General features: G+C 42.6%; 2 long non-coding RNA genes across 3 annotated transcripts in view; both read left to right on the plus strand.

The window, feature by feature from the left end:
• The first annotated feature begins 1,517 nt into the window (after window positions 1-1,517).
• LOC125486647 lies at window positions 1,518-13,677 on the plus strand. The gene is made up of 4 exons (XR_007265279.1): window positions 1,518-1,704; window positions 2,467-2,492; window positions 3,305-3,458; window positions 12,428-13,677. It is a non-coding gene; the product is annotated as an uncharacterized LOC125486647 (long non-coding RNA).
• Window positions 13,678-17,016: 3,339 nt separating this feature from the next.
• Window positions 17,017-22,020, plus strand: part of LOC125486650 — a 33,205-nt gene continuing 28,201 nt past the window's right edge. Inside the window, exons 1-3 of one of the 2 annotated variants that reach the window (XR_007265284.1) lie at window positions 17,017-17,242; window positions 20,249-20,507; window positions 20,664-20,809. This is a non-coding gene — a long non-coding RNA (uncharacterized LOC125486650). Of the gene's footprint in view, window positions 17,243-20,107; window positions 20,508-20,663; window positions 20,810-22,020 lie in introns of those variants that run through there. The other variant, XR_007265283.1, reaches the window with a different exon arrangement.

The raw sequence follows: 22,020 nt of genomic DNA on the forward strand, positions 1-22,020 counted from the left end.
GAGTTGCTAAATCTGTTCTCAGTTTGTCCTCAATGTGAAGATGGGACTTTGTCTCCTCACAGACTGCCTGACAGTTACTCTTAACAATACTGTAAAGAATAGGAGTATTTGTGAGAGGTAGGTTGGTGACAGCATGGTAACATAAGTATTTGCCTCTTTATGGTTTATTCAAACTCTGTTACAGGCTCAGTCTGTGAGAAATGTCTATGAGGGTTCAGCCAGCTCGCTCTGTCTTGGTGCAACTGAGCCATTCTTTGTTAAAGACCCCCACTCAGAGTATATTCTGTGCCCTTTGTCACCATCAGTGCTTCCTCCAAATGATATTCAACATGGATAATTACTAGTTCATCAGTTGAAGGAGGATGGTAGGTGATAATCAGCTGGAGGTTTCCTTGCCCCTGAGCAAAATTGGCCAGAAACTACTCCAGTCACATTCTGTCCAAATCAACTGACTGAAACCTGGGGTGAGGTGGGTAGTTTGCTGGGTTAGGTTTTTCCTGCTTGTTGTGGATGTTTGTAGAATGTGTTCTTTTATATTTTTTGTGAACTGACTTTAGTAAAATTGCCATCTGAGGAATTTGACCAGGTACTGCATGACACTGCACTTGTTATCTGCTTTGCTGCTTGGATGCCAGTCTGTTCCACAGCTTCAAGTTGACCTTTTACAGCCCCGACACAATTGTCCTGAACAACCCACTGCCCAAAGCATCGAAACCAAAATCAAACAGAACCTGATACGGCCTCAGCCCTGAAGCTGCTGGTTTTGAGAGGATGTATCTGTATTTACAGCAGTGAATGACACTTAACTGCATTCATATCGCGTATATCATTCTCTTTGTTAATGGTTAATAGCAGTTACTGAAATGTCTAACAAACTTACTTTGTGCTCTCCTGGTATTGTTACGCGCAGGTCTTTCTAGTGTCACGTCTGCTCAACTTTAGAAGCAGAAACTGTTAGATGTTCACATCTTATGGATCACAAAGTAAAAAAGGCAAGTTAGCATGCAAGTCCAATCCTTTGACAGAGCACAATTCTGACATTTTGTTCAATAATTACTAATTCCAATTGTAACTTAAGGTACAGTTACCAGAGTTACTTCATATTTACAGAGTGTAGAATCTGGGAGTGCAGCTGTGACTCAGATACTCAGGGGTTCATGGTCCACTCTGATAAACTGAGTCCAAAAGTCTAGATTGATGCCTCAGTGTAGTACTCAATGAGAGGTGTTAACGGAGCCTTCATCTGGAGTTTTTAAGTGGGAATGAAAGATATGATTCAGTTTTGAAGAGGAGCTTGGGAATTCTTCCCAGTGCCATGGCCAATAGTTACTTTGGTTAAATAAGATCATTCAGCCTTCCATCATTTCCTGTATTGTGAGTAGTCAAGTTAATTCAAACTTGACTGGGCTTAGAATAAGACTTCAGACAGAGAATAATTAAAACAGATTAATTACAACATACGTACAGCGACAATTGTAAACATTTGTTTTGTGTTTTTTTTCTACATCTTACCCAGATGTGAAGAACGGAACCAGAAATTAGTCAATCAAGGAACCTCTAAGAGTGATGCCGTGTGTAAAGATGAGAGTAATCCAATCGTTACACCTATAGTGGTGGGTTGCGTGATTATCCTTGTGCTCGTTGGAGTTGGGATTGGGATTTGGATTTTTTGTTGGAGAATGAAAAAGTACCCCACAGCCTCAGGTATGTAATTCATTTGATTTACTATACATCTTTCATTTCCTGTATGATTTTCCATATTAGGGTTCATTTAGCTAAAATGTAAATAACCTTCTTTCCTTTCCAGCAATGCATACAGCCATCAAACACCTGTGTGGAAATTTAGCAGCAGGAAGTCTTAGAATCAGTATCTGACAATTAATGGGCTCACAGGTCTGAAAGATATCAAGGGTCTGAAATGCAGATGAGAGTTGCAAGTTTTATAGTGATCAAGGGAAACCAGGGTAGATCCAGAAGTACTTTGCAAAGCCTAGAGTGTTGGGGGAAGAACATTCCTGGCCCTCTTGGCCCACAAGGAGTTTTAACTGAAGCAATTTATTGAAACTTCCCTACAGTATGAGTATCTCCCTAACTTCTTGTTTATTACATCATGGCCTGATGGCATTTTAAGGCTGTGGCCTTTAAGTATAAAGTATTGGTAAGCTCCATCTACTTCTTGTCACAGTCTTGGTTGATTTCAAACTTTGAAGGAGAGGATGGCGTCAGGCAGGTGCGACACTACCTCTGGCTGTTGTGTTGCTTTGGCCTAATTTTCACCTCACCCTTTTTACACCATTCACACTGAACAACAGTGGGTGGGTTCAAATTGAGGCCAGTGTTTCATTTGCTATAAAGAATATGTGCTATTTTCTGATTAGTAAAAACTGGCAAATCAAACAAATGTGAAATAAGTCTAGTTCACAGCCTCATTTCCTTCTATTTTACGTATTTTTCTTTTATTCGCAGGTTCTGACAGAGAAGCAACTGGAACAGTAAATATATACTTTTAATACCTATTGTCATGTGCATAAAGCCATATCATCTGCAAATCTGAAAGCTGAAAATATTCCACATGTTCCAATATAATTTGAAACATACGTGTTTCCTGCAAAGCTGTCCAGGAGCTTGATTCTCAGAGAGACCTGAAATTAATGCAGTACTCTGTGACATGCAAGGCAGTGAAGAGTCAGTCAGTATGGACATTAAACCATGGTTGGATTAATATAAAATGTCAATGTAATAATCATTAAGATTTTTATTGTTAGTAAGCATGTTAGGATATTGAAATGAATTTCAGGGAGGTAGAGCATACATAGTCCAAGTACAGTCAAATGCCTAAGATGCAGAGAAGGTGCCATTAAAGGTGATTAGAGAAGACCATCTATCATGTAGAAGTGCAACTTGAAATTGTTTCTGTTGTCCAGATTAAGCGATCTCAACTTTACCAAAGAAGCGATGCTAAACGTTGAAGTCATCAATTCAAAATTGACAGAGTAGTGTCAAGGTGAACATTGATCATGCATATACACTTCAGCTTATGAGGATACATGCACACGGAGGGATTACCAGCTGACTAGCATGCAGAAGAAATAAGAAGTAATCAAAGAGTGGCTCCCTAAGCTGGAAATGTCACACTTTCCAAGACTATTTGTGGTGGCTTCTAAGCTACCAATGACAATCGACAGAGAGCAGAGAACAAAAATCCTGCTGTTTTGATTGTTTCACTCACCATGTCAGACTCAAGACAACTTTCAAAATGTGATTCCAACCATTAAATATTTAACAATCTTTTTTGTCATGTTAGCAACAAAATGAAAATTGTGTACCCCTTGTAAAGAATATCAGCATTCCCACGCCAGAAAGTAAAGTCGATTGCGCGGAACCAACTGCAGTTTCAAACAGTGAGGAAACCAGAACACCTGAACAAAACTGACCCACATGCATCGTAGAATGCCGTGGTAAGTATATTATTCTCTAATCTTTTAGTGGATAAACAGACCACATGTATGAAAGGTAAATTTGCTAATGACAACAAGGTAGATTGGAAAGTTAGTTTAAAGTGGAGGTACATAATTTACAAATATATAAAAATAAGTGACATAGAATCCCTACAGTGTGGAAACAGGCCCTTCCGCCCAGCAAGTCCACACCAACCCTTGGAGCATCCCACCCAGACCTATCCCCTTATAACCCACCTAAGCTATACATCCCTGAACGCTACAGGCAATTTAGCATGACCAATCCACGTAACCTGCACATCTTCGGACTGTGGGAGGAAACCACAGTACCCGGAGGAAACCCGCACAAATACAGGGAGAATGTGCAAGCTCCATACAGACAGTCACCCGAGGGTGGAATTGAATCTGGGTCCCTGGCGCTGTGAGGCAGCAGTGCTGACCACTGATCCACCGTGCCGTGAATGGATAAAAATTTGGCAGATGAAGTATAATATGGATAAATGTAAACAAACGTCAGCTAGCAGCAATACGGCATGATGAACTCTCCTTAATATCGGAACACTCAGACAATGAAGGCCGTCAGTTTACCAGGGCCAAGGTAACCATAGTAGCCCAAGCCAAACATAGAAACACACAGGAATTCCTAGAGGCATGGTTCCACCCGTACTGCAATCAACAAACATATAGAATTGGACCCCATATACAAACCCACACAGATATCGCTAGACTATTAATCCAGAAACCCAGCTCATGTTCTGGGGACCCGGGTTGGAATCCCACCACGGCAGATGATGGATTTGGAATTCAAAAAATAAAGTCTGGAATTAAGAATCTACCAATCACCATGAAATCATTGCCAATTGTTGGAAAAACCCATCTGGTTCACTAATGTCCTTCAGTAGAGGAAATCTGCCACCCTCACCTGGTCTGGCCTACATGTGACTCCAGACCCACAGCAATGTGGTTGACTCTGAATTGCCCTCTGAAATGGCCTAGCAAACCACTCAGTTGTACCAATCGCTACAAAGTCTCAAAGAAATGAAACTGGACGGATCATCTGGCATCGACCTAGGCACCGGAAAAGACAACGGCAGAAACAGCCCTGTCGACCCTGCAAAGTCCTCCTCGCTAACATCTGGGGGTTAGTGCCAAAATTGAGAGAGCTGTCTCACATACTAGTCAAGCAACAGCCTGACACATCATACTCACAGAATCATACCTTACAGACAATGTCCCAGACATCACCATCACCATCCCTGGATATGTCCTGTCTCATTGGCAGGACAGACCCAACAGAGGGGGAGGCACAATGGTATATAGTCGGGAGGGTGTTGCTCTAGGAGTCCTCAACATTGACTCTGGAACCCATGAAGTCTCATGGCTTCAAGTTTACATGGGCAAGGAAACCTCCTGCTGATTACCACATACCATCCTCCCTCAGCTGATGAATCAGTATTCCTCAATGTTGAACAACACTTGGAGGAAGCATGAAGGATGGCAAGGGCACAAAATGTACTCTGGGTGGGGGATTTCAATGTCCACCACCAAGAATGGCTCAGCAGCAGTACTACTGATTGAGCTGGTCGGGTCCTCAAGGACATAGCTGCTAGACTGGGTCTGCGGCAGGTGGTGAGGGAACCAACAAGAGGGAAAAACATACTTGACTTCATCCTTACCAATCTGCCAGCTGCAGTTGCATCTGTCCATGACAGTATCAGTAAATATCCCCATCCTCAATGGTGGAAGAGCCGAGCACATCAGTGCAAAAGATAAGGCTGAAGCATTCACAGCAATCTTCAGCCCGAAGTACTGAGTGGATGATCCATCTCAGCCTCCTCCAGTGGTCCCCAGCATTACAGATATCAGTCTTCAACCAATTCAATTCACTCCACATGATATCAAGAAATGGTTGGAGACACTGGATACTGCAAAGGCTGCGGGCCCTGACAACATTCCGGCAATAGTACTGAAGACTTGTGCTCCAGGCTTGCCGCTCCCCTAGCCAAGCTGTTCCAGTATAGTTACAACACTGGTATCTACCCAACAATGTGGAAAATTGCCCAAGTATGTCCTGTACATAAAAATCAGGACAAATCCAACCCGGCCACTTACCGCCCCATCAGTCTCCTCTCGATCATCAGTAATGTGATGGAAGGTGTCACCAACAGTGCTATCAAGCAGCACCTGCTCAGTGACGCTCAGTTTGGGTTCCGCCAGGGCCACTCAGCTCCTGACCTCATTACAGCCTTGGTTCAAACATGGACAAAAGAGCTAAATTCCAGAGGTGAGGTGAGGGTGACAGCCCTTGATATCAAGGCTGCATTCGACTGAGTGTGGCATCAAGGAGCCCCTAGCAAAACTGGAATCAATGGGTATCAGGGGGCAAACACTCTGGTGGTTGGAGTCATACCTGACACATAGGAAAATGGTCGTGGTTGTGGGAGGTCAATCTCAGCTCCAGGACATCTCTGCAGGAGTTCCTCAGGGTAGTGCCCTAGGCCCAACCATCTTCAGCTGCTTCATCCAATGACCTTCCCTCCATCATAAGGTCAGAGGTGGGAATGTTCGCCAATGATTGCATAATGTTCAGCAAAGCAGGCTTGAGAATCCTGAGTCCCATGTTCTTATATTTTACCTTACATTTATCACTTTTCTGCTCTTCTCTCCCAGACACAAAGATTCTTTTGGGTTACATTTTCACCAGTATCTGCAACTTGCCTTTGCCTTGCCTGAATGTCCATTTTCACCTGCAAGTTTGTGATTGTTGACAGACTGTTCTATTGATGGAAATACCCTGGTAACCTAATGAGGCATCCCAAACCTCTCCTTCTCTAGTACATTTTTCTGCTGAGTTAACGCATGTTGATGAGAAGGGAGACAAACAGACGTATTAGTAGATCTTACTCTCATCTCATTTAAGGTCAGCCAGCCCTGTACAGACTTTAGTTTTATCTCAGAAGATATAATTTTTTCATATTATTTGTAAAAGTACATATTTTTCATCAGTATTCACACAGGAAAAAGGTGTGAAAATAGATAAGTCCCCTGGGCCGGATGGGATTTATCCTAGGATTCTCTGGGAAGCTAGAGAGGAGATTGCAGAGCCTTTGGCTTTGATCTTTATGTCGTCATTGTCTTCAGGAATAGTGCCAGAAGACTGGAGACGAACAAATGTTGTCCCCTTGTTCAAGAAAGGGAGTAGAGACAACCCTGGTAATTATGGACCAGTGAGCCTTACTTCGGTTGTGGGTAAAGTGTTGGAAAGGATTATAAGAGATAGGATTTATAATCATCTAGAAAGGAATAATTTGATTAGGGATAGTCAACAAGGTTTTGTGAAGGGTAGGTCGTCCCTCACAAACCTTATTGAGTTCTTTGAGAAGGTGACCAAACAGGTGGATGAGGATAAAGCGGTTGATGTGGTGTATATGGATTTCAGTAAAGCGTTTGATAAGGTTCCCCATGGTAGGCTATTGCAGAAAATACGGAGGCATGGGATTGAGGGTGATTTAGCGGTTTGGATCAGAAATTGGCTAGCTGTAAGAAGACAGAGGGTGGTGGTTGATGGGAAATGTTCATCCTGGAGTTCAGTTACTAGTGGTGTACCTCAAGGATTTGTTTTGGGGCCACTGCTGTTTGTCATTTTTACAAATGACCTGGATGAGGGCGTAGAAGGATGGGTTAGTAAATTTGCGGATGACACCAAAGTCGGTGGAATTGTGGATAGTGCGGAAGGATGTTGCAGATTACAGAGGAACATAGATAAGCTGCAGAGCTGGGCTGAGAGGTGGCAAATGGAGTTTAATGTGGAAAAGTGTGAGGTGATTCACTTTGGAAGGAGTAACAGGAATACAGAGTACTGGGCTAATGGTAAGATTCTTGGTAGTGTGGATGAGCAGAGGGATCTCGGTGTCCATGTGCATAGGTCACTGAAAGTTGCCACCCAGGTTGATAGCGTTGTTAAGAAGGCGTACGGTGTGTTAGGTTTTATTGGTAGAGGGATTGAGTTTCGGAGCCATGAGGTCATGTTGCAGCTGTACAAAACTCTGATGCGGCCGCACTTGGAGTATTGCATACAGTTCTGGTCACCGCATTATAGGAAGGATGTGGAAGCATTGGAAAGGGTGCAGAGGAGATTTACCAGGATGTTGCCTGGTATGGAGGGAAAGTCTTATGAGGAAAGGCTGAGGGACTTGAGGCTGTTTTCGTTAGAGAGAAGAAGGTTAAGAGGTGACTTAATAGAGACATACAAGATGATCAGAGGATTAGATAGGGTGGACAGTGGGAGCCTTTTTCCTCGGATGGTGATGGCTAGCACGAGGGGACATAGCTTTAAATTGAGGGGTGATAGCTATAGGACAGATGTCAGAGGTAGGTTCTTTACTCAGAGAGTAGTAAGGGCGTGGAATGCCCTGCCTGCAAAAGTAGTAGACTCGCCAACTTTAAGGACATTTAAATGGTCATTGGATAAACATATGGATGATAATGGAATAGTTTAGGTTAGATGGGCTTCAGATTGGTTTCACAGGTCGGCGCAACATCGAGGGCCAAAGGGCCTGTACTGCGCTGTAATGTTCTATGTTCTTTGTTCTATAACAAGATATTTTGAACTGAAAATTAGAGGATGCAGATTCAGCTGACAGCATGTTCCTCTCTTGGGTGCCTCAATGTAATTTTGATGTTCCTAAAATTTGCAATATGCATTCCAGAGCTGGAACATAGCCTAAAGACAATACGTTTCAAATTGAAAATTGCAGAAATTACAATAAATACATTTTTCTCCATGCATATATTCCAGTCGGAGATATCTTAATACAGTTTCCATAACCTTGGCATTTACGTACACTTCTTGTCAGCCATACAGCACAAGGACATTCTGCAGATTCCAATCCGCAGAGTACTATGGCTGAAAGGCTTCAGACAGTAAACTTTGCCCATTGTGCCTCTGTGGTACCTGCCCCACACTTTGGTGCATCTGTCAGCACATAGTCCTGGTGTTTAGAATGTGCTAGCCTGAACCACTTATCAAGAATGACTCCTTGCTCTGGAGGAACAACAGCTTTTGGGCAGACAACAGAGTATCTGTCACTGAGTTGGTGGTCCTCTAGCCTTATTTGATGCTTACCTCTAAGTGCATTCCAGGGAACAGCCTGTAGAATCTTGTATAGTGCAGCTGATCGGGATAAATCTCAACAAAAACTATTGCAACTCATAAAACACAATCGTTCGTCACGGATTTATTCGGGACGAACCTCCACAGAAACCACTGTATCTCTATCTTTGCAAAGGGTCTCTCCACAGGGAGGTGTGCCAACAGTTTCATCCACACTACAGCCATCTCTCACAGTATGAGGAGGTGGAAAGAAACTGGGCACATACAAAGGATTTGACAGAAATGTCTTCTCTCACCACTAGCTAAGCTATGTCTTGGTGTTTGACAACCAGGCATTCTGCTAAATGACTTTGACAGTTTAGGATTTACTTGTGGACCTATGCCTGATGCTTTTGTGATCAAGGATGTTCTTCTGCACAAACATCTGCATGAGGTACTTGTGGTGCAACACAGTCCAGGTACAAGGAGTGTTCCACAGCCTTATGGCCAGACCTATCCTTCACGAGGCTGGGGACAGGTAGAGCCTGAATATTTAGAAACACCTGCATACAAAGGGTCTGCTTGATGCAGCCACTCACAAAGGTGGTAATCAGGATCCAGCAGATACAGGGTATGTCTTTTCCCACTCATCTAGAGGTTTCAATCACAAACACAGAGTACATTCTAGATCTTAAACACATGGTTACAAAGAAAGAATGTTCTTATATTGCCACTGGTTTTATCATTCACCTTACGTAAGTGACCACTTATTCTGGACCCTTCCACTAATGGTAACAGTTTTTATCTAGATATTTTCTAATCAATTTTCAGAAATGTTGTTACAACCCTTTGCAGCAAGTGGGACTTGAATATGGGCCTCCTGCTTCAAATGTAGGGATACTATCACTTTGCCACAAGAGCCTTGTATAGCTTCTATCTTTGTAGACTCTCATGATTTTGAACATCTGCAGTAAATTTCTCAAGTTTTTCTTCTCCAAGGAGAAGATATAAGTGGATCTCTCACCACTAGAGCCAGTCTTGTGAACTTCTTAATTCATTCGGGGAATGTGGACTTTGCTGGCAGGACCAAAATTTATTGCCCATTCATAAGATTCCAGGAAAAAGGTGGTGGCGAGCTGCTTTCTTGAACCACAGCACTTCATTTGGTATAGTTACATCCACAGTGCTGTAGGGATGGAGTTCTAGAACTGTGACCTAATGACAATGAAGGAAGCGTGATATATTTCCACATTGGGGTGCTACACGGCTTGGAAGGTACCTTGCATGTGGTGGGGTTCATGTGTATTTCCTACCCTTGTCTTTCCAGATGGTAATGGCTGAGAGTTTGGAAGGTGCTCTCTAAAGAGCCTTGGTGAGTTTTCAGTGCCCCCTAAAGCTTTTATGTCTTTCCTGAATTATGGTGTTGGAGTTGTTGGAATTGATCCCAATACTCTAGTTGAGGCCAAACAGGTGTCTTATAAAGGTTTATCCTAACATTCTTGTTTATATACTCTACCTCTGTTTTCAAAGCCTCAAACCCCACAAGTCTTTCTCACCATTTGCACAACCTGCCTTGCCATCTTCAACAATTTGTGAAAATATATCAACAGTTCATTAATATACATCAAGAAAAGCAGTGGCCCGAGTAATTACACCATTGTATACTTCCCTCCAATTCAAAAGAAAAGCTGCTCGTCACGATTGTCTTATTTTCCGTTACTAAGCCAACTTTATATCCAAGCTGTCAGAAGTCATTTTATTGCATGGGCCCAACTTTGCTAGTAGATCTGATCTGTAGCAATTTATCACATTCCTTTTGGAGGTCTATGTATTCCATATCAATCATATAACCTTCTCTGCTATTATATTGAAGGCTCAATCAAGTTAGTTAAACATGATGTGCCTTTAACAAATCCATGTTGGCTTTCTGAGTGCTGTTATCGTGGCAACTAGTAACTGGGAAAGGGAGTAAAACTCTGCAAACTGTCTTTAAATTTATGTTTACTTGTTGATTAATGTCAAGATTGGGTACCCTGAAGAGAAAACTAAAGGGCTTGCATTTCTACAGCACCTTTCATAATCTCAGAAGAAAATATTCCACTGTCAATGAAATGCCATTGAACTGATGTCATTGTCATCAGTAGAAAATTGTGGAATCTAATATGGGCAGAGCAAAGTCACACAAGGAGAATTGAGACAGAAAACCAGATAATCAGTCGTAAAAATTAAGAATCAAAGAAAACTGTTAACGAGGCTTCGTTCACCTGTTATACACCTAAGCAAATAGATTTTTTTCTCTTTTTTTTTGTTGAAGTGACACCAAAGTGACAGGAGAATCCGTTCCACACCAAATTAGTTGTTTATATAGGGCTTGTTTTTCTGCAGGTAGAATTATAATGGTGTTAACTTTTGCACTTGTTTTGAGTCATTATTAAATTTGTCAATGCACAAGAAATTAAATAGCAGCTAGTTGGATTTTGCTATATGGGTTTTGAATCCTAAACTGGTATGTGGTCAGGGCAGATAGCACATTGCTTTAACATTTCACCTGATTAATAACACCTTGACAGTGTACCACTCCCTCAGTACGATGCTCTAATGTCAGTGTAAAAGATGTTCTCAAATCTCCAGTGATGGTTGTCAAAAGATCAGTGTCTTTCAGAGTTCCTCCGTGACTGATACGTGGCAGTAATATTCACGCCACACAATTCCAGGCAGTGATCATCTCCCACAAGAGAGAAGCTCATCATCTCCTCTACACATTCATCACGAACTAGACTGAGATGCTATCTTCATTGAATTTCCCCAACATCAACATCCTGGAGCTTCCCGTGATTAGAAATGGAACTAAGCTAGCCACTTAACCATTGTTTTGTAAACTCAATATTTGTAGCATTGAAAGCAATTATACAGAACTTGTGTTCTAAGAGCCTAATATTTGGAATGGTGCCTTTCCATTCACATCTTATTTGAGCAATACAGCAATATTGCATGTGGTGCTGTATACAGCTATGGCAATGGCAACACTATTTTGGCCATTACAACAATTTTAAAAGCAAAATGCCAGCATGGTACAACAAACAAGGGTAGGACATACAGTTAATGGTAGGACCTTGGGTAAAATTGTAGAACAGAGGGACCTAGGGGTTCAGATACAAAATTCTTTGAGTGAATGAGTGAACAATGAACCCTTTTCAATCCCTTCTTCTGCTTGTTTAAGTAATTCTTATTTTTCATACTGAGATACATTCACATTTTAATATCAGTGATTTTTGCCTGTTCAGTGGATTATTTTGGTTGTCTGTATTATCCTTTCGCCGCAACTCAATGTAATGACATCTTACACTATCCTATTCTGAGGCGTCTCCGTGGAACACCGAGTCACAGTTTTCATCACATCGTCAGTCTCCTCTTTGGGGAAATTGTACACCTCTGTTCATTGTACTTCAGTTGGGGGTGGATGAAGGAGAATGTCTTACCCATCACTAAGCAGCACAGTGCATTTAGAAAATGCAGCACTTTGCCCCTGTTGTAGCCATATTTACATATTCTGATAAATATTACGTGTGAACTAAAAACATTTGCAATATTTTAGCTGAAACATGGTAATAAAATTAGCACTTGCTTTTCACTGAGAATGACTAAAGTGTTGTCATTTCAAGTGTGGGTATGGATTTGTCACATGATCATTAGCTGCATTGTATAGGAGGACCTTCCCTTTGCTTCAAAGCTGTCCAGCCACAAGCAAGCTGATTCTGCTATTTATCCTTTCTCTTTCTGAACATGTAGTCTTTAGGCTAAATGAGCAGTCCATATTATCATTTTATAAGGATGAACAGTAATTCTAAAGTGACAAATCTGTTTTTTTCTTCTTTAGGTGATGTTTATGATTCAGGAATAGAGAGTCAAAGTTCGTCAGACACTAAGTCGCCATATGTCCAAGACAGTACAGATACTCTGAAATTGACGAGACCCGTCATCAATGTTTGACTTGACTCATCCTTCCAACCAACTTGTCAGATCCAAATTTGTTTTGATACAGTCAGTACAGGAAGACAGAAGAGGATTGTCAAAATAAATTAACATGGAAATACAGTAGAATTAAATCTCTGCTAAGCAGTGAATCTCAACAGACACTCTTTGGCATCACTGGGTTGATGACATTACCAAAGATATCAGCTGAACCTTGAAACAGTGAACTCACAGAATCTGAACTAGCGAATATGCCATAAATGACCACAGCTTATTTTAAACTTTCAAATATTCAACCTATTCAATCTGTATGCTCTACCTATCAAGCATAACCAATTGTGAGCCATAATTCAAATCCGACATGTGAACCAGCTCAACCACTATCATCCTGAGTGAGAAATGCAGACCATTAGATCAGAGGAAAAATAATGAGTTGTTTGTTGGTGGTTATTTCTGAAAAAAAATGATAGTTGTACATTTGAAGACTATATGTCAATATTAACTTTTTTCATCACCTTAATGCACGTTTATAGAAGGTTTGCAATGCAAAGATGAATCATCATGAAAATTCAGATCTGGTGTGAAAAGATAACAAAATCAATTCCAGCACATTTGAGACATTTGAGCATCTGCCAACTTGCTTGACTTGATTCTATTACTGACAAATTGTAAAAGAGCAGAGCAGAAGATGAATGAGCTACTTTTGCTCAGTGGTAAAACTCAGGCCTCTGAGTCAGAAGATTTCCTGGACTATCAACCCTAGCATCTTGTCAATCAGGAGACAAACTCTTTAAAAACTTAGCATTAAGTGACTTCACCTGTTGAAGAAGCAGCATTCCAAAAGCTTGAGATTTCAACTAAACCTGTCGGACGATAACCTAGTATCGTGTGACTTCTGACCTTGTCCACCCCAGCATCTCCACATCATAGTGTAACGATCATGAGTCTGTCTTTAAAATTTAACCATACTTTCACAATTTTTATAATAGATAATTATTTTCATAACTCTTTTAAAAATTATGTGCAGTTATAGTCTTCTCATCGAAGGAAGAATGTTCAGGCTGCATAATACATCAAAATATAAATGTATATATCAATGTATATAAATTATATTGATTTATGCTCCATGAACTTTAATAACAAATTCTAATACTGCTTTTTTGCTGTTTGTTTTTGCATGCATTGAGGTTATTTAAGTTTTTTTTAAAAGAGTTTTACTTTAATAGAAATTTGTTTGTTGGATGCAGGCATTGCTGGAGGGGCCAATATTCTTTGCCTGTTCCTAATTACCCTTAAGAAGATGATGGTGAAATAGTTCAATCCACTTGAAGTGACTTAGGAGCAATTGCATTTCACCACAAATCATAAATAGTGCTTTAATTGCATGATTCCTCATCAATAGCTAAGTATCTAAACTGTTATATCTTTGGCCACAAACTTTCAGACTTTTTGACTTTGGCCACTCCATCTCTACAACATTTCAAAATCACTTCTTGAGCTGTAAAGTTCTTTAAGATGTCTTGTGGCTGTGACAAGTATTCTCTCAATGAAAGTTTTTTTTCTTTTCAATTACCAGAGCAACATAAATAAATCTGGAAGCCTGGACATCCTTTAGGATATCTGTTTCCTTTGGGTTGCGAACACAGAAAACAGGCTTTCTCAGAGCTCAACTTGTCAATGAGACCCATCTCTTGCTCTCTGGATCCTATTCCTCCTCAACTGCTGACCATCTAACTTCTGTCCTTGGCTCCTATGTTAGCTGATTTTTTTAATAGCTTTCTTTCCTCAGGTACTGTTCCCCTCCCTTCAAGGGTCTAAAATCAACCCATAGCCCTGCAATCCCTATAAACTATTACTCTTTTCCAACCACTTTCTCTCCAGTCTTTGATGCATGTTTGCCTCCCAAATCCTTGTTCATCTTTCTCAAAATTTCATGTTGAATGTCTGCACTTGGGTTTTCTACTCCATCACATTACCAAAATGTTTCCTAACAAAGTCATAAATGAAAACCTATTTGATTGTGGCAAAGGTAAATTATCCCTCCTCAATTTTCTTGAGCTGTGTGCTACGTTTGATATGAAGGACAATAAAATTCTGCTTCAGAACTTCAGTGCCATTGATAGGCTGATATGGACAGTACTCTCCTACTTCCATTCTAGTCTGTCCAGTTGCAGCTCGAGGATCACCTGCCATAGCTCGTCTTCCTGTTACATAATCATAAAGCCATCCAGCATGGAAACAAACTCTTCGGCCCAACCTGCCTGCACTGACCAGAAATCCCAGTCTGACTTAGTCCCCCATTTGCCAGCATTTGGCCCATATCCCTCTAAACCCTTCCTATTCATATACCCATCCAGATGCCTTTTGTAAACCCCTTTATGGTCACCCTCTGTCTCTGATGCTCTAGGGAAAAAAGCCCCGACGTATTCAGCCTCTCCCTATAACTCAAACACTCTAGTCCCAGCAACATCTTTGTAAATCAATTCTGCACCCTCTCAAGTTTAACAACATCCTTCCTATAGAAGAACAACCAGAATTGTACGCAGTATTCCAGAAATGGCTTCACCAATGTCTTGTACAGTTGTAACATGACATCCCAAGTCCTATAATCAATGTTCTGACCAATGAAGGTAAGCATGCCAAACACCACCTTCACGACCCTGTCTACCTGTGACTCCACTTTCAAGGAACTGTGCACCTGCAACCCAATGTCTCTGTTTGGCAACACTCCCCAGGGCTCTACCATTAACTGTATAAGTCCTGCCCTGGTTTGCTTTACCAAAATGCAACACCTCGCATTTGTCTAAATTAAACTCCATCTGCGACTTCTTGGCCCTTTGGCCCATCTGATCAAGGTCCTATTGTGCTCTGAAATAATCTTCTTTACTGTCCACCTCACCACCTATTTTGATGTCATCTGCAAACTTAATAACTATACCTCCTATATTCACATCCAAATCATTTATATAAACGATGAAAAGCAGTGGACCCAGCACTGATCCTTGTGTCACACCACTGGTCGTAGGTCTCCAGACCAAAAAGCAACCCTCTACCACCACACCTTGTTTTATGCCTTCAAGCCAATTTTGTATTCAATTGGCTTGCTTCCCCGATCCCATGTGATCTATCCTTACTAACCAGTCTACCATGTGGAACCTTGTCGAACGTTTTGCTGAAATCCATATGGACAACATTTACTGCTCTGCCTTCATCAATCTTCTTTGTCACCTCTGCAAAAAACTCAGTCAAATCAGTAAGACACGATTTCCCATGCACAAATCTTGCACCATTTTGACACACTCGTATTTCTTTTCTTTATCCTTACCCCTGGCAACAAGGAGGCAACACCCAATCCTGGGTTCATGCCTGTGGTTTTAGAAATGTTTGTTTGCTTACAATGCCATATCACAATTGTTTTTCAATCTTCCTCCACCCCCTCAGGAAGAGTTGAGATAGCCATGGAATTGGTTCTGGCTGCCTTCCATATGAACAATCACTGTCTGCAGTATTTATAACTGAGCACTTATAACTGAGTATTTATAACTGAAAGAGATGCTCTTGGAGACCTCTGTACAACCTCTTTGGTCCTGCTTTACTATCTGAATTCCTTCTCTGTCTGCAGGCCCTTTAAAATGCAGAGTGATCACGTGTCTAAACATGATGTGCCTGAAGCTCTCAACAGTTAACTGTTGAGAACCAATTTAACAAGTTTTGCTGGCAATTAGTGTGAAAGAAGTCTTTGTCCTTTTCGTGGTAATCCTGACTCTGTGTCTCCTTTTAACTGACTCCACAGAACCTATATCGCAAAACAGAGTCTATACAGCTTTCTTAATTCACTCATGGGATGTGGGTGTCGCTGTCTAACAGTTGTCTCGCTCTCTAATGAGAGAGTAGCCCTATGGTCTAGTAACGTTATAATAACTTGATTGGTACCATATGCCTCTGGTTTTTAAGAATGTATATTTGTAAACTCACCCTTCAGATTTCTCTTCCAAGCGCCTCATATTTATTCAAGGATTTTTTGAATTAAGTGTGCAATTGCATATAAATTATAAATGAAAAAAAGGAATCCTGTTCTAAAAACCAGTTGTGCCAAATAATCCTACCTATGCAAAAACAGACAGCGCTGGAGAAACTCAGCAGCACCTGTGCAAAAAGAAATAGAAGTAACATTTCATTTCCAATATGACTTGTCCGAACTGAAAGGAGCAGGAAAAGTGATGTATTTTAACCTACTGATGGCTAGTTCTGATACAGATGAAGAATTCCAAAATCCCACTCTATTGAAGTGCATGACAGTTCTTATACTGAATCACTGCAGTGTGGGAGCAGGCAATTTGTCTGATCAAGTCGGCACCAACCCTGCAAAGAGCATCCCACCCAGTCCCTGCATTTCCCACAGCTAACCCACCTCATCCTGGACATTATGAACAATTTCCCATGGCTAATCCACCTAACCTGCACATCTTTGGACTGTGGGAGGAAACCCACATGGACACAGTGAGAATGCAAATTCCACATAGACAGGTATCTGGGGGTGGAATTGAACCCAGGTCCATGGCACTGTGAGGCAGCAGTGCTGGCCACCAAACTACCATGCTGCTTGCTGTGTTGTGGATTTATTTTATCGTCTTGTTAACTTTTCGACACCAAGCTGTGAACTGCTCTGATTCAAGGTAATATACCTAGGATGGCAAGTGCAGTTGGAAGTGTTTATCTGGTAAGTGACGGCCTCTATCCTGAACAATCATCACCATCATACAATGATGCCTGTGCAGATTCTGCTTGTTTTTTATGTAGCCTCAATGAAGTGAGCAGCTGATCCTCATGCAAACTGCCCTTTACAAAGTTCCCCTCTGTCGGACATGTTCTGGAGAGCCATCCCTGGTGGCCAGACGGCATCTCTAAGCATGTCAACATGAGACCATAAAATCTAGCCTTCACAGTCAATGAAATTGATTTTAGATCATAAGATATAGGAGCCAATTGAGTCTGGTTCCATCATGGCTGATACATTTCACAACACCATTCCCCTACTTTCTACCTTTACCCCTTACTAATCAAGACCCTTTCTATCTCTGTCTTAAATACACTCAATGACTTGGCCTCCACAGCTGTCTGTGACCATGAGTTCCACAGATTCACCACTCTCCTGCTGAAGTAATTCCTCCTTTTCTCAGTTCCAAAGGGTCATCCCTTCATCCTGAGGCTATGCCCTTGGATCCTAGTCTCTCCTACTAGTGAAAACATATTCTCCATATCCACTCTATCCAAGCCTCTCAGTATTCTGAAATTTTCAATCGGATCTACCATTATCCTTTTAAACTCCATAGAGTACAGACCCAGAATCTTCAACCACTCCTCATAGGACAAACTCTTCATCCTGGGGATTATTCTTGTAAAATCCCTCAGGACCCCCTCCAATGCCAGCTCATCCTTCCGAGGAAAGTTGTGCTGACTCAGACCTATATTACCATGCACTTCCAAATTCTCCACAATCTCATCCTTAATAATGGACTGTAAAAATCTTACCAATGACATAGTCAGGCTAACTGAACTATTGTCCTGTCTTTTGTCTCCCTTCCTTCTTAAACAGGGGTATTATATTCGTAATTGTCGAGTCCTCCGGGACCCTCCCTGCCTCCAGTGATTCCTGAAAGGTCACCACCAATGCATCCACAATCATCTCAGCTATCTTTTTCAGAACTTAAGGTTATAGTCCATCTGGTCCTGGTTTATTAACCAGAAACAGAACTAGATCAGCCATATAAATACTGTGGCTACAAAAGCAGGTCAGAGGCTCAGAATCCTGCAGTGAGTAACTCACCTCCTGACTCACCAAAGTGCATTGATGGAACACTTCCCACTTGCTTGGATGGATGCAGCTCCAAAAACACTCAAGAACTTTGACACCATTTCAGTCAATGCAGCCTGCTTGATTGGCACCCCATCGACTACTTTTCAACATTCACTCACTTCACCGCTGACACACAGTAACAGCAATATGTACAAGACAACAAGGTGCAGGGCTGGATGAACACAGCAGGCCAAGCAGCATCATAGGAGCAGAGAGGCTGACGTTTCGGGCCTAGACCCTTCATCAGAAAAGGGGGAGGGGAAGGGGGTTCCGAAATAAATAGGGAGAGAGTGGGAGGCGGATAGAAGAGGGATAGAGGAAAGGATAGGTGGAGAGGAAACAAACAGGTCGAAGAGGCGGGGATGGGGCCAGGAAAGGTGAGTGTAGGTAGGGAGTTAGGAAGGGGATAGGTCAGTCCAGGGAGGACGGACAGGTCAAGGGGGCGGGATGAGGTTGGTCGGTAGGAGATGGAGGTGCGGCTTGAGGTGGGAGGAGGGGATAGGTGGGAGGAAGAACAGGTTAGGGAGGCAGGGACGAGCTGGACTGGTTTTGGGATGCGGTGGGGGGAGGGGAGATTTTGAAACTTGTGAAATCCACATTGATACCATTGGGCTGCAGGGTTCCCAAGCGGAATATGAGTTGCTGTTCCTGCAACCTTCGGGTGGCATCGTTGTGGCACTGCAGGAGGCCCAGGATGGACATGTCGTCTGAGGAATGGGAGGGGGAGTTGAAATGGTTCGCGACTGGGAGGTGCAGTTGTTTGTTGCGAACCGAGCGTAGGTGTTCTGCAAAGCGGTCCCCGAGTCTCCGCTTGGTTTCCCCGATGTAGAGGAAGCCACACCGGGTACAGCGGATGCAGTATACCACATTGGCAGATGTGCAGGTGAACATCTGCTTGATGTGGAAAGTCTTCTTGGGGCCTGGGATGGGGGTGAGGGAGGAGGTATGGGGGCAGGTGTAGCACTTCCTGCGGTTGCAGGGAAAAGTGCCGGGTGTGGTGGAGCTGGAGGGGAGTGTGGAGCGGACAAGGGAGTCACGGAGAGAGTGGTCCCTCCGGAAAGCAGATAAGGGTGGGGAGGGAAAGATGTCTTTGGTGGTGGGGTCGGATTGCAGATGGCGGAAGTGTCGGAGGATGATGCGTTGGATCCGGAGGTTGGTGGGGTGGTACGTGAGGACGAGGGGGATTCTTTTTTGGTTCTTATTGCGTGGACGGGGTGTGAGGGATGAGGTGCGGGGGATGTGGGAGACACGGTTGAGGGCGTTCTCGACCACCGAGGAGGGGAAGTTACGGTCCTTGAAAAACGAGGACGACTGAGATGTACGGGAGTGGAATGCCTCATCCTGGGAGCAGATGCGGCAGAGGCGAAGGAATTGGGAATAGGGGATAGCATTTTTGCAGGAAGGTGGGTGGGAGGAGGAGTATTCTAGGTAGCTGTGGGAGTCGGTGGGCTTGAAATGAATATCGGTTTCTAGGTGGTTGCCCGATATGGAGACAGAGAGGTCCAGGAAGGGGAGAGAGGTGTTAGAGATGGTCCAGGTAAACTTAAGGTTGGGGTGGAAGGTGTTAGTGAAGTGGATGAACTGTTCGAGCTCCTCGTGGGAGCACGAGGCGGCGCCGATACAGTCATCAATGTAACGGAGGAAGAGGTGGGGTTTAGGGCCGGTGTAGGTATGGAAGAGGGATTGTTCCACGTAACCTACAAAGAGGCAGGCCTAGCTTGGGCCCATGCGGGTACCCATGGCCACCCCCTTTGTCTGTAGGAAGTGGGAGGAATTGAAAGAGAAGTTGTTGAGTGTGAGGACGAGTTCGGCTAAGCAATATGTACAAGATGGTTTGCAACAACTTACCCTGATTTCTTTTGATTGCAGCTTCTAAACCAATTATCTCTACCACCCAGAAGGACAAGGGCAACAGATGTAATAGGGAGACCATTAGCACCACAATTGCCCTTCCCTAAGTCAAACACCATTCTGAGTTGGAACTATATTTTCATTCCTTCTCTGTTGCTGAGTCAAAATGTTGAAAATCCCTTCCTAACAGCACCAGCTCCCCAGGAACTGCTGCAAGTCAAGAAGACAGCTTATTGCCACCTTCTGAAGAGCAATTGGAGACGGATAAAAAGTGCTGGTAAAGCCATTGATTGCCACATCTCATGAATATTTATTAAAGAGCTATTAATTAACAAATACCAAATGAGTGCCTGGTTGGTCTTGTACTTATACATAAGCTTTCTTTTTATTTTATTAAGGTTTGAGAATTAATACCATTTATTTCTATTGGTAGGATTTACTACTCAAGTGCAACTGGAGACAGGCAATAAATGCTGGTCCAGTCAGCGATGCCTGCACCCCATGAATGAATGAATAAAAATACAAAATGGAGAAATAGGAGGGTTGCTCTGACCTCAAGCTCATACCCTGTGGTATGTGGTAAGTCCAGGATGCTTCCTGTGTCGTAGATGACCATTTTGTACAACAAGTGTCAACAGTTGTTGGAGCTTGAAATTTGAGTTTTTGAGCTTGAGCAATAGCTGGAATCACTATGGTGTATCAGTGTGGTTGAGAGCTATGTAGATGCCCCTTTATAGATGTGGACAACCCCCTTCCCCCCCACCTCACCACCGCTTAAGAGTATTTGGGGAGAAAGGAAATGGGTGATCATAAGATATTCAAAAAGAAACATGCGGGTTGTCCAAGAGTTCCCTCAATACTAATAAGTTATGGTGCAGGCAACCAAACATAAAAACATATGAACCAAGAGCAAGAGGAGAACACTTAGCTCTTTCGACTTGCTCTGCCTTTCCGTAAGAACATGGCTGATCTGATTTCTCCACATTTCTACCTACCCCTAATAACCTTTCACCTCTTGATTATCATCTTATCTACAGCTGCCTTCATCTGAGAAGTGTGATCAAAGAGAAGTCCTGGCACCATAGGCTCAGCTGTGGAGCAAAGGCTCTCTGTGGTGCAATGGTAGTGTCTCTATCCCTGGACCAGTAGGCCTGGGTTCAAGTCCCCCTGCTCCAGAGATGTGAAATTAGATTGCTGAACAGGTTCATTGAAAAAACTGATTTTAAAAAAGTGAGGGTTGAGAGGAAGACAAGAAGAACAATAGTGATAAGTGTTCCTGTGGCTGTAGATATGAATCCAGGATAGAATAGATTACCTCCTTGGCAGCAGGATCAAGGATTTCACTGAGCTGCTTCAGAGTATCCTGTGAGGGAGCATGAACAGCTGGCAGCTCTGGTGAACATTGGTACCAGTGACATATTAAGGATGCAGTCCTACTGTCAGATTTTAGAGAGCTGGATCTAAAAGTAATAATTCCCACAGTGCATGTAGAAACAGGAGGGTAAAGCAGATGAATGGGTGGCTAGAAAGTTGGTTCTGGAACATCTGGATCAGCTAGTCCGTAGGTGGAACTGTACAGGTCAGATACATTACATCTAATTAGACAGGCATCTAATCATACAGGCAAGAGGTGAAATGTCCATTAGTTTCAGGGATTCAGTGACACTCAGGAGATTGACACTGCCTGCAGTGTGAGGACAATGCCATCTTTGCTACAAGCAGCAGCTGTGCCCCAAGCTTTGTCAATGTGTGAATGCTATATCTGGGAACAAGATGGGATTGACAATAAA

Source organism: Rhincodon typus, chromosome 31 (assembly GCF_021869965.1).
Source record: "Rhincodon typus isolate 14 chromosome 31, sRhiTyp1.1, whole genome shotgun sequence".
Lineage (NCBI taxonomy): Eukaryota > Metazoa > Chordata > Chondrichthyes > Orectolobiformes > Rhincodontidae > Rhincodon > Rhincodon typus.